Source organism: Vanellus vanellus (assembly GCF_965231255.1).
Source record: "Vanellus vanellus genome assembly, chromosome: 6".
In the NCBI taxonomy this organism is placed as follows: domain Eukaryota; kingdom Metazoa; phylum Chordata; class Aves; order Charadriiformes; family Charadriidae; genus Vanellus; species Vanellus vanellus.
The window spans coordinates 25,772,829-25,784,928 of NC_138911.1; positions in this window are offsets into that span (position 1 = coordinate 25,772,829).

Consider the following 12,100-nt stretch of genomic DNA (forward strand, 5'->3'; position numbering starts at 1 on the left):
TGACTGAGAAAGTGCGGGAGAGTTGTGGGGACTGATATCAAGAGGTGGGGGGAGGGAGGGGTGCACTGAGTGGTTCTTGGTGGCTTGAGGTAGCCATGGAAGTGCTCAGCAGGGTACTACCTACACTGCCCTGCCGACATCCATAACAGATGTTAGTGTTTCCTGGGGATCATAGGCATGGCCATTCCTCTGTTGACCTTTGGCATCCGTTATGGAACTATGTATGGGAGGGAATAAAAGCCAAAGGTATATGTGCTCTCCTGTGGTGGATGTGAACAAAGAGACGGATGGATAAATGTTCTGTTGTCTCATACGAAGGTTACCTGCCCGCTGTCTGGCAGCATTTTGTCCCTGGAAAGGCAGGTCTTGGGTTGAAAGTCCAGAGGCAGAGTAATGCCCTGTTAAGCACCTCCCCATGGAGCTGCCTTGCCTGTGCTGGAGGTCCTGAGTATGCCACGCTCTGCTGAGCCCAGGCACGGGGAGCCCAGTGTGTCACATCTGATATCCGTCTGGAGTCTGTACAGAGAGCCCAGTACTGGGCCCTGGGTGTAGTGGCAGCTATCTAGTAAGGGGTCCTTTAAGGGGTCACCCCTGCTCCTTTGGGCCCACTATCAAACAGCACTGCCTTCCTGTAACACCAAGGTGACTCTCTCACAGGCTTTATTCTTTCTGAGCATGAAGAGACACCTTCCTGGTGCAGCTCACAGCCGGTTGCAGCTCGCGGCATGCATCAGCCTGTTATTGTTGTGACACTGCTCATGTATTTCCTCCTCTCACCCTCCGCCTTTCCAAGGGGAAGCTGTGATAATGACAGGACTTCTCGTTCTTTGTCACAGAAATTGGGTATAATTGCTCCATTTCAGCAGCTTTAAGAAGTGCAGCAAGGGAACAGGCTGGATTCTTTCTTAAGACATCACTCATCTGAAGCATTTGGTAGATGGCACATCAGGGCTGGGAAATGACTCAACCGGCTTTGTTAAAAGCAATCTTTGGGCTCTGGGAATAAAATTAGAGGGAGAGAGCTGACGGGGGGTGTGGGAGAGAAAAGGAGACTGGAGCAGCAAACAGACACGGTGTTCTGTGCCGCTGTTGTAGCGTGAGAGTTTCCTCTCACCAGAGCTCTATCTGAATCATCCCTTCAGTCAAGAAGCTATTCATCAGCCAGCCTCCCCACAGCGTGAAAGCCAAGGTGTCCCAGAGGGGAGAGGTGGCTGGTGGGTGCAGCTGGGCTCTCAGCAGCACAAGGCTGCCAGGCTGCACCTTTTCCACGCATGGCTGCAAATGGTGGTGTTTCTGCAGGCGTGCTGGGGAAAGCGCAGACCTCTGTCCTAGACCTCGGGGATCCCTTAGAGAGGTGTGGGGAGGTGAGTGCTCTCACATCTGCCTAGGTCCCATATACCTCTTGCTTTCAGCTTAGTGTTGAGATCTCAGCAGAAGAACCCAAGCTTCTCACCACCACCTGAGCCCAAGGTGGGCTGTTGTGAGAGGAAAGCCTCTTTGAGGGGAGTGAGGATTGCCATGAACTTGCATGGTCTGATTAAACTAGTTCCCTGTTATCAACTGAAACGCTGCACAGGAACCAGGGCGGCCTTCAGCTGAACCTTCTGCCCAGGGCCAGGAACATCTCCCTGCTGGTGTGCTGCTGAGCCGCCTGGACCAGCTGCAGCCTTGCCCTCATGTCACAACACTGGGAACATCCAGCTTGAGGTAATCCTAGCCAGGAGCCGTTTCTCCTCCTGGCTGGGCTCACATAAACCTTGTTGAGTTGGTCTTGCCTTCCTGTGAGTCTTTGCAGGTCTTGTGTGACAAACTGCTGATGGCAAAACAAGCTGCTTCTCAGTGGGCGTAGCAGGGACTGGCTTTGTTTGTTTTTCCTGCTGCCAAGGCCTTGCTTATCTAACCTCCATTTCAGTCCTGTTCTGAGTGGAAATATTCTTATTTATGCAGCTGGGGCAGAGGCCCGTTTTGTTTTAACTCTTCTAAGTTTGAACTTGTGGAAGAGAAAATCTCTCATGGCGGCTGTTTTCCTTCTGCTGCGTGAAATGTGGTGCCTGATACAGGGACTGTACCGACCAGCGCGAGTAAAACTGGCTGTTCTCTCTTCCGTAACGAGCCATGCTAATGTCTTCAGTGCATTTATACATCTACTCAAATGCATCTAGTACAGATAACCCAGGCCCTCCTGGTCCAAGAATCACTCCCATGACAGTTACATCCAGAGGATTCAAGCCTGATACAAGCCAATAGCAAGAAACAATCCCTGCTCCAAAGAGCACTCAGAGGTATAAGTGCCACCGCATCTGGAGGACTTTCTCAAGAGCACCCCTATGTGATCTCAGAGTGGGTCTGGAGGCCATCTCCTGGGACATTAAGTGCTTGGGCATACTATTTAGGCTACTCTGCAGTCAGGCTGGGGGCTGTCCGTGATGGGGCAGGTCATCGAGCAGGCTGCGCTTGTAGCTGCTCTCATACCATATATGAAGATGTAGCCATGTATCTAGGAGACCTTATCACTTTGTCCTGCTATTTCTGCCTTTACTCTGGGTACCAGCATCCCTGATTGCCAGCAATGACTTGGCAATGACTACTGTGACAGTAAGGACCTGATGGTCTTCATGCACTGATGTGACCTCTTTGATCGTGGGAACGAAGGTGACTGTTTTTTCTGATAGGAAACTCAGTCATTTGCAGGGCATCTTATGCCTCTTGGGATGTCTACAGCAGTGTGAGAGCTCAACAAGCCCAATACTGTGGCTGTACCAAGTACTGTGCCTTCCTTGATGGTACTGTAAAAGGATGCAGAAATTAGATTTCTTATGTATTTCTTCCTTTTATAGTCTCTCAATGCACCGCTTCGTGTTTTTGTTTAAATACTCCAGGCTCCACGTTTTCTTTGTTCAGCACAGTCTGTCCGACACAAAGGAAAGTCATTAGTGGTTAATTAGAATGTGTTTTTCCTTCTTAGCTGTCCTGTGCTTTTATGGACTGTCCAGGTGGCTGTTTCCAAAACAAAGTTGACCTCTGTGGCTCCTCTCTGAAAAGCATCTACCTATGCTAGGTTATGACTCTGCAGTAATTAATGAAGAGTTGCAGAGCTGGCCAATGCTGTCTATTTAGTGTGGCCCAGTGTGTTTCTAAGTACCATGACAAATTGGTTAAGGGAGCACAAGCGCATGATTTGCCACAGCTGATGCTACTGGTGACAGAATTAGGCTGTCTGTCTGCATGCTCAAAGGATCTGCATTGATAAGGTCCTAATGACAGCTGTCATGTAGCCTGGATGAGGAGAAATTGTAATTTTAGGAGCAGGCAGAACTGAATAGAGCTTGTTAGGAACGTTTCAAAAAAGACGATGTGGTTAGAAAACGTGTATGTGCTGGCGCAGAAATGTTTCATGAAAAACATACGTGGTTTGATAAACTTTGCCAGTCTTCTGTTGGACAACTTGCCTGTTGTACCATATGTTTGTCCTTGGCGCTGCATAAAAACACAGCTTCCAAGGTTTGCCCCTGAATTACTGCCCTGTAGTCACAGTCCTGGCATCCTCTGGCTGGCCGAGATGGGAATTCTCTTGTCCTGTAGAACATGGAAACTTGGCTCTTGAGTGAAGTTGATGCAACTCTCCAGTTTTAGTGTTGCTCACTCCCAAATAAATTTCCTGCCCCTAACCAGTGTTGAGCTGCAGTGATATTGGGGAAGAAAACCCTAGTAATTTTATTCTACAGCTGCTGAAGTGCTGGGCTGCATCTAATATTTTGTACACCATCATACACCATGTATCAGTGTTTCTGATATTAAATTTTACAGAATTTGTGTTTCATGGGAAACTTGCAAACCTTTTTTACGCCTATTTGAAATTACATTTCAAGCTATTGAAAATTTCTGCAGAAGGGGAATCCTATTACTCAGCTAGCCTGAGACGTGACTTCCACCTTATTGTAACTGAGATTTTGAGTGGATGTAGCTGGAGATGCTGTGACAACCACTGTACTCCTACATAGAAGTGGCTTTTATTGCTGTATGAAATACAATGTATACTGAGGTTTGCTTGCACGAGGGCTCTGGAGGCTCGTTCAATGGAGACCAAGCACAGAACGTGTTTGACCATTCCTAAAACTCTTTGCAAGAAAGAAAATTGTTTTACAGGCTCTGATAAGATATTGCTGTGTTCTGTCTCTACAGAATGAGTTTGAAGCTCAACAGCAACAATAAAAAAATGTTAGTATTTTCTACATTCAGGAGATGTTATTTTCTTGGGAATTTGGTCATAGGTATATTTAGTGCTTAAAAAAACACTACCCCAGAGAACTGAAACCCCTAGACAAGTTTGCCTATTGTCTAAAGAGATCCTATGACCCAATTCTGTGCAGTTTTATCCTATTACAGACTGAAATCAAAGATGAAATATTGTGACTCTAAAGCCATGCCATGCCTACCACCTTCATTTCCAAGTGGCTTCACAGCATATTGAAATTATACTAGCTGTGGGATGCTTGGTTTCTCTGTGCAGTAATTTTGGTGCTCATAAGTAAACAGGGACTGGGATCTTAACGAGGTGGATTCCAAGAACTGCAGTCCTGCAAGATAAATGAAAAACTTACCCACATCCATCAGTATTTGCCTTCGAGATCAAATCTCAGGTCAGGCTGGGAGGAGACTTGAAGTCCTGACCCAGGGACAGGCCAACTGGGTTGGACTCAGCTGCTCTGCCACTGGTTTTATGTGTGAACTTGGGCAAACAGTTTTATTTCACCTATTTTTGGCTCCCCACTTTCAAAGCGGGGGCAGCAGTACCTGTCTGTTTCACAGGGGTGGGAATACAGTACAGCTTGAGGGACTCAGTCATTACTGGTTTGGAAGTACAATAAATCCACCTGTTTTCCTGATTATGCAGATGGCAAAAGCAGCACAGGGAGTCAGCTATGTCTGAGGCTGTGCTAAAAATGATGGACTAGTCAATCTAGTCTGGGAATAACATGTTTGGATGCCAGATCCCTGCTTTGGCTGTCCTGTTGCTTTCTGTGCTATGCTTGGCTTTGTATCTGGGGGGCTGAGAAGTTCCACCTAGGGGAGTAACTGGAGGTAAAACCCTCTAGTTTCTCTGCTTTACCAGCTGCAATTTCTTCTGGAAGTCTTTCAGATTAGCTCAGTCATTAGACTCTCTAATTCCTTTAACAAAAGGTTTGGTTTTGCTTTCATACACTGACAACATGCTGATGCTTGTCACTTGACTTGGCTGCATAGCACTTCCCATGACCCCAGTTAAGATATTTTGGAAAGAATATGACAACAAGCATGAATTGGCCCTGAAGGAGAGCGTGTTCAGCAAGTGTGTGTTGCAAGCACTTACGTCAAGGAAGCTAGAATGCTGTGCAGAACTATTCTCTCCCCAAAAACCTTGTCATGAGGTAATTTTCTGAGGTGTTGACTGCTGACACAAAAGGACCTTGATGCTGTTTATGCAAGATCTGGTTGGCCTTCCCTGTAGTATTTACAGCACCCTCATTGATCCCACATATCTGTGAAACAGAGGAGGATTTGCTCAAATCTCTTTGGGAGCATTGCCTGGTACGGCACAACGTAGGGTTCTGCCACACGGTTGGTTTGCCAGGTTCAAATGTTGCTGACAAAGTTGCATGTGGTCAACAAAATGTGTGTCCATCTTGGTCACTTACCAAAGGAAAGAATAACTAATGAAAAGCTATGAGAGAAAGAAAATCTGAAAATATGTGCATATTCCTTCTTTGCTCCACCTTAGCAGATTTTGTTTTCTTTTTTTTTTTTTTTTTTTTTTTTGCCAAAGATGCAGTACCTGATTGATTAGTTTAGGTAAAAATAAGCAGATTGTTTCAGCTATCAATGGATGAAATGTAGACTGACCTATTTTTTGATGTTTCCGTAACAAGATGTTTTATATTGTTTAGGCTGGGATCCTAAGTGGAATGGCTTACTGGTTACTGTTGGGGTTTCCAGTCCACTCACTAAGGCAGAAGACCCTTTGGTGTGAGAGACCCGTATCCAAGCCTTCTTCTGCAAAGAGTGATGCCCAGATGCTTCAGTCACCAGGTTGTTGTGCTATGCTGTCTCCATTATGTTTTGTTGTAGAAATGGTGGGATGGCTTCAAAACAGAAGCCTGAAAGACATATGTAGCATATCTGATGGTTTGGTGATTGGGACCCTCTAATGGGAGGGGTAACAAGGGCAGATAAAATTACATGTTCTGGCTCACATACGTGAGGTTTGAACTTGGGATACCTTCGTACATGATGGACAACCAGTACTGGGGCTATTCTGCCCTGTGTAATAGGAACCTCTAACTGTTTCTGCTGAAGCTGCTCTACTTCATTTCCAATAACTACTAAGATCAAAGTAAGTGTGGTTCCATGGCCAACTGCTCAGTGCAGCCCACGCAGTACCACCTCTCTTCTGCAGCTCTGGGAACAGTCTCAACTCCCTTGGGAATCCAGCCATTTTGTCTGACTCCTTTGGCTTTTGTAGAAAATGCCCCCCAAGGGAAATTATTTGTTTTCCACCTAATAAAACATTTCACTTAATCTGAAGCCAAATGTTTTCCATCTGCCAGATATTCCAAAATATGTCAGTCTCAGGGGGGCCTGCAACAACACTTCCTTTTTTTATTTTTTTTTCCTGTTCCGTGACAGAACAAAATTAATTAATTAGTGCCTCAGCCCACCTCCTCTCATGCTAAAGGCAAGGTGGAGAAAGTACGGCAGCGCTGTCTCCCCTTCTGGCCGCAGAGATTTGTGCAAGACATGCTCAGGTTGAGGGAAGTACTGTGTCTGGGGGGAGCATCCAAGGGCACCCACTGACCCCAAGAGCTAGCTCGTGGGCACCCACCAACCCCGAGGGCTAGCTCGTGGTCGAGAAGGTGAGTCACACCTGCCTGTTCGCTTCCCAGTGCAAAAGAGTTGCCCTGCAAAAGGAGAGGTGAGCGGTTCTTGGGTTCAGGGCTGTCCTCAGGCAAAGAGGTGAATTTCGCAATATTGTCTGTCCTTCAGGTACCTTCCTCTTTACGAACTGACAGCCAAACTGCCCAGTTCACAGGTCCTGGTGACGCTGAGGTGCTGCTTCTTGCGAGTTATGTGTCTTGCTTGAATGGTATTGCTGCTGTCATGACAGTGACCTTCTTCCAGGCACGAAACAAAGTGTCCAAGGATGGATGTGGTGACACTGTGGCCTCAGTTACTTTCCTCCCCTGGCAGCCCCTGCCTCTGGCTCTTTTGTTTCCCAGCAACTCAGCCTGCAGGCTTGATGCCTGTGTGTTGTGGGGATACCTTCACCTCTGCTTCCAATGTCAAATCTGTGCTTTTACTCATCTGTCTTTTCTCTCCTCATCTGTCTTTTCTCTCCTCATCTGTTTATTCAGCCCGTGATAATGCTCTTATCCTCCTCACGAAGGCTATATGGGGGAACGAGGAACAAGCTGTCTTCTAGCAACGCAGGAACATAGAGCTTCAGCCGCAATTGCAGTTACCAAGCGCATAAAAGCCGTAATTTCTTTGCCAGTGCACAGTCCCCATCCAGAGACAAAGCCTCTGCAAAGCCCTGCTGGCAACATCCCCAGCCAGAGACATCTGCGTGGCACATCCCTACAGGAGTGCAGAGCAGAGGGGATGATACGTCTCTACTCTGCAATTAAGGCACTCATTTTGTCATTTTTATTCCCTTCTTGCGGAAGCCGGCAAAGCGCTTTGCTTCTTCCCATCTCCCACCCCCACTGCAGTGCTTTATGGCGCTTGGGTGCTCCCTCCCCGCTCTGTGGAGCGGCTGCCACCGAGTCCCTCTGTCCCCAGCTGCTCCAGCAGGGCTGGGTGACCTGCCACCCTGCCTGCCTCCCTTCAGGCCAATGACGCGCTTCTTGCTCTCCCAACCACTGCTGGGAGGCACTGTTCGGCACAGGACCCTGCTGCTGGGAAACCCATGCGTGCAGCCCTGCTCTGAGGAATAATGCAAAGGCTTAAGTATGTTTGTTTGCTTTGTGGGTTTGGAAGGGCTGCCCAGGCCTTTCCCTACTCTTTTCTTTTTTTTTTTTTTTTTGGTTGGTTTGTTTTTTGTGTTTGGGTGTTGGGATTTTTTTTTTTTTTCTGATAAATCCTCTTTCCATGTCTGTGGTTTAAAGTACTCTGATGTGGGTCCCACACTTAAATCACTTCCCTGCTCAGCTCTCCTCTTCCACCTAATGCTGCGCTTCCAGGGCACTCCAAAGTGCTAAATTCTGAGCAGATGGACTGAACCACTCAGCTGTTTGGGTACATGCACAGGGTCCTTTTGGGGCTTTTCTGATCTGGTGTGATTCAAAGGTTTCAGAGGCTGAAATCTGGACAAACCCTGGGAAGAAGTCAAATCTGCTGCACTTCACTGTCCCGTTACACAGGTGTGCATTGCAGGTTTTCTCTCTTCTCATCTGAGAGGTGGTGGTGTACATCCTCCATCCTTCCTCCCAGTGCACTCACATATCATCTCCAAGCAGAGCTGTATTTGTCAGCATCCTAAACAAGGAGTCACCAGGCAGAATGAGTCACTAGTGCAATTTTTCATAGTTTAATCTAAACTTTTAGGGCTTGATTTCATTATTGTTGCTTACATTGAGTGGTTTCTTCCTGCATGCTGAAATCAGCAGGATTACTTGTGTCACTTGGGTGGAAGTTTTTTTTTAAAAATCATGAGTTGTTTTAGGTCAGGACTCAATTAGGGGAGTGAAGTACAGGAAGAAGTGCTGCACAGGTAAACAGAGTTGGTGATGAAAGATGCCTTCACGCAACCTTTCCTCTGTCGTGTACTTTTATGTTACTTAAGCACTTGAGCAGTTTAGTAACTTCTTTGAGCTCCAGGCTGGAGCTGACGGGCTGGCAGGAAGTGGGGTGGAGAGGTGGGATTCAGTGGGCAACTAAGAAAGACCATGTCTCTTGTGGAAACATGCATTTTTTTTGGAAAGCAGGGAGTTTGATGCAGTGCTGTTCTTTACGTTTCCTTTCCCAGTAAATCGTCGCTCAAGAAACAGAATAACTTCCCGAGGCCATCAGTGCTGAGTACTCCAGAAAAAGCATTTAGGTCTTTGAAATTATCCAAGGACCTGACACCCTTTCCTCACATTCCACGAAACAGATCTCTGCTATTTCGCATAATCACAATCATTCCTTTTCCTTCCTGTCCCTTCTTCTGTTAAAACAAACCCAGCCCCTCTGCAGGATTTCTTAGTATCTTGGCCAATCTAACTTGAAAAATTCTCTTGTCCTGAAGCTTTCAGACCTACTGTATTACATGACTTTTCTTTAGTCAAGTCTTTCTTTTTTTTTTCTTTCTAGTTAAGTCCTTTTCACGTGCATAAAAAAAACTGCTTATTTTTGCTATATTTGCAGGCTTACTAGCATATCTGTTTTGTCTCTCAGACAAATGGCAGACACAGCTCAGTTCTGACAGTCTAGTACAGTCCTTTTTCTCGTGTTTGTTTCTCTTCTCTGAATTCCCACCCTGACAATGTCTTACTGGTAACGTGCTACCTGTAACCCAGCAAGAATATCCCAGAGGACATCACCCACAGATCTTAACCAGGATTGTCCCTTCTCTCCTTCAGGACATGATGTTTTTTTTCTCAGATCCTGTCAAAAAAACCTTTTGCAGAATAGCATCTCCTCCCCCACCACTGCAGATTTGACTTTTTCAGGAGCAGCTGAGGAAGGCTTTGGCCTTGCTGGATCTAGGGCAAGAGACCCCCAGGGACAGCAAATCGGGTCCTGGACCCCCGCTGCACTTGCGCCAGAGTACTGGCAAGTCAGGCTGGCTACTGTGCTCCCCAGTGAGCTCTGTCCTACTTCCTTTCCTTCCTTTATCCCTTTTTCTCTGTTCCTTTTCTCATGGCAAAAGCAGTTCAGCCCCTTTTTCTTGAGTCACTAACTTTTTTTTTTTAAATTCAGTTGAATCTTCCCACGCTGCAGAGATTTTTTTTCTATGCTGGCTGTGATATCACTCTGTGTGGAGACCTTTCTTTTCTATAACCCCTGAAAGTGTGGGTGAAAACTGTGACAGATAGTCAAATATTTTGAGAAAGCATATAATAATAAAAAACCTAACAAATGATTACCAGAGGCTTCAATGTTCTATTTTTCAAAGCAATTAGATAATAGGGTAGGTCAAGAATATGCCTGCCCCGCTTTTTCATTTTCCACTTTCCTTATGTCCTATTTCTATAGCTTTTAATCCTCATATTAGCTAATCCTTTAGGAGTAAGGATGAATCCCTTGAAACTAGTGTACTCGGAAGGCCTGGAGTCGCTTCTCCCTTTGCAAGCAGGCTTTACCTAACTGCATAATCTGTGTGACTATTCTCTCTGGCAGGCTATGTAACCCATAGCACCTCTCAGATTGTTATTTGCAGGAGAAATTATTGATGCCTGTGTTTCAGACTGAATGAGTCCTGGTTGTGTAGTTGAGGCACATGGGTGATGAACAAGAATTGCCCTTGCACATCGTCCCAGCTACTTACAAGCACTGATTGGTATTTTCCGTGAGGCAGTAGCAACGCATAGGTGAATACCAGAGTGGAGGAGAAGGGAAGGAGAGCAGAAGCTGAACCGAGAGCAGGCTGGCTCACGAAGAATAGAGAAGAAACGGGAAAAAATTTCCGACCCAGTTTAGCACAAAGTGAACGAAGGATGACAAGGAGGGGTGAGCACAGCCATCTGAGTGCCTCTTCCCGGATCTACGGGTGGTGCCTGGGACTTTGGGAGGTCCCCTGGGGACAGCAGCTGTCACTGCTTCCTCTTTGGCTCTCTGTAGACTCACAGCTGGAAAAGTCTCATGGGCTGCTCAGGCTCCATCTGCTCTCTGTTTATACTGTGATATGCTCCGCAGGGCCATACATGCAGCGCACCCATCGAAACACAGAGTCTCTGCAAAGCAGCTGTCCCTTGTGACTCGGCGTGCTGCGCTACATGGGACGGGCATACAGCTGCCGCCTCCTGCCAGAACCTCCGCTGGCTCAGACCTCCCCTGAAAATGCAAAAAGCTCAGGTCAGGGGTTTGTTGTTGCAGTAGGTTTGAAAAACGTTTGTTCTTCTCAGTGTCTGGTGTCTTTGGGGATCTGACACAGAGCAGCAAAACTGTACATGATGCACCACCTTCTACAATATTTACCGGGCTATAGAAAGCTAAAAGTCTTAGAGGAAAGGTTGCACTCACAGAGCGAGTGCCACAGGCCAGGCGGGTCCCAGAGATGGGGCAGAGCTTGCCAAATTCAAACTCCGGGACTTTGGCTTCCTTATCGCTCTGACACAGTTGTATCTGCAAGGGGGCTTTGGGCAAGTCATCCTTGCTCATTCTTGTTGTGATCTAGGCTTTCAGGTGCCTGTCTGAACTGTGACATGAAATTCCAGGCTAGAACCTGCCTTGTCACCCAGCCCATCCATGGAAATGGGAGACAAATTCCTGACACCTCTGGCTACCTGAGCTCCCTGGCTATTTACTGAGTTGTCCCACACAAAGCCCTCTGAGAAAAAACCCAGCTCCAGATCTCTTCACTCTGCACCTTTTTTTTTCCTCCCTAAACAGTCAGACTCGATCAAAGCATAACCCTGTTTGACAAAGCATTTGTGAACTTGAGCAGACCTGGCCTTCACTGCAGTTTGCAATGAAACCCCAAACCAGCGGCGCCTCGTCTGGTTCCAGGCTGGGTTTCGCTCAGCTGCCGGGTTCAAAGCGGCCGCAGCCAGTTGGGTTTAATTGCTGCGGATGCCGTACTCTCTGCAGTGGGACGCAAAGTGGAAAACTGGCTTCCTCCCCCCTCGTACTCTCAGCAGACAAACATGAGAGAGGATCCAGTGTCTCCAAAGGGCAGAAGGTTTGGCTGGGTGTTGCAGGGAATTTGCTGGGGGAATTCTGGCGGAGCTGGGTTTGCACAGGGGCCAAGCGCATTCCTGGTGCAACGCTGTTGACGTCAGTGCTCCATGTCTTGTTCAGCATCGGATCTTCATTCGTATTTTCTACGGAGCTCATACAGCCTGGCATCTGGTTTGTGCTTTTGTTACTGCAGCTGTTGGCTGGTCTGGCTGCTTCAATAATTCCCTCAGTCCCTGGAAAACCC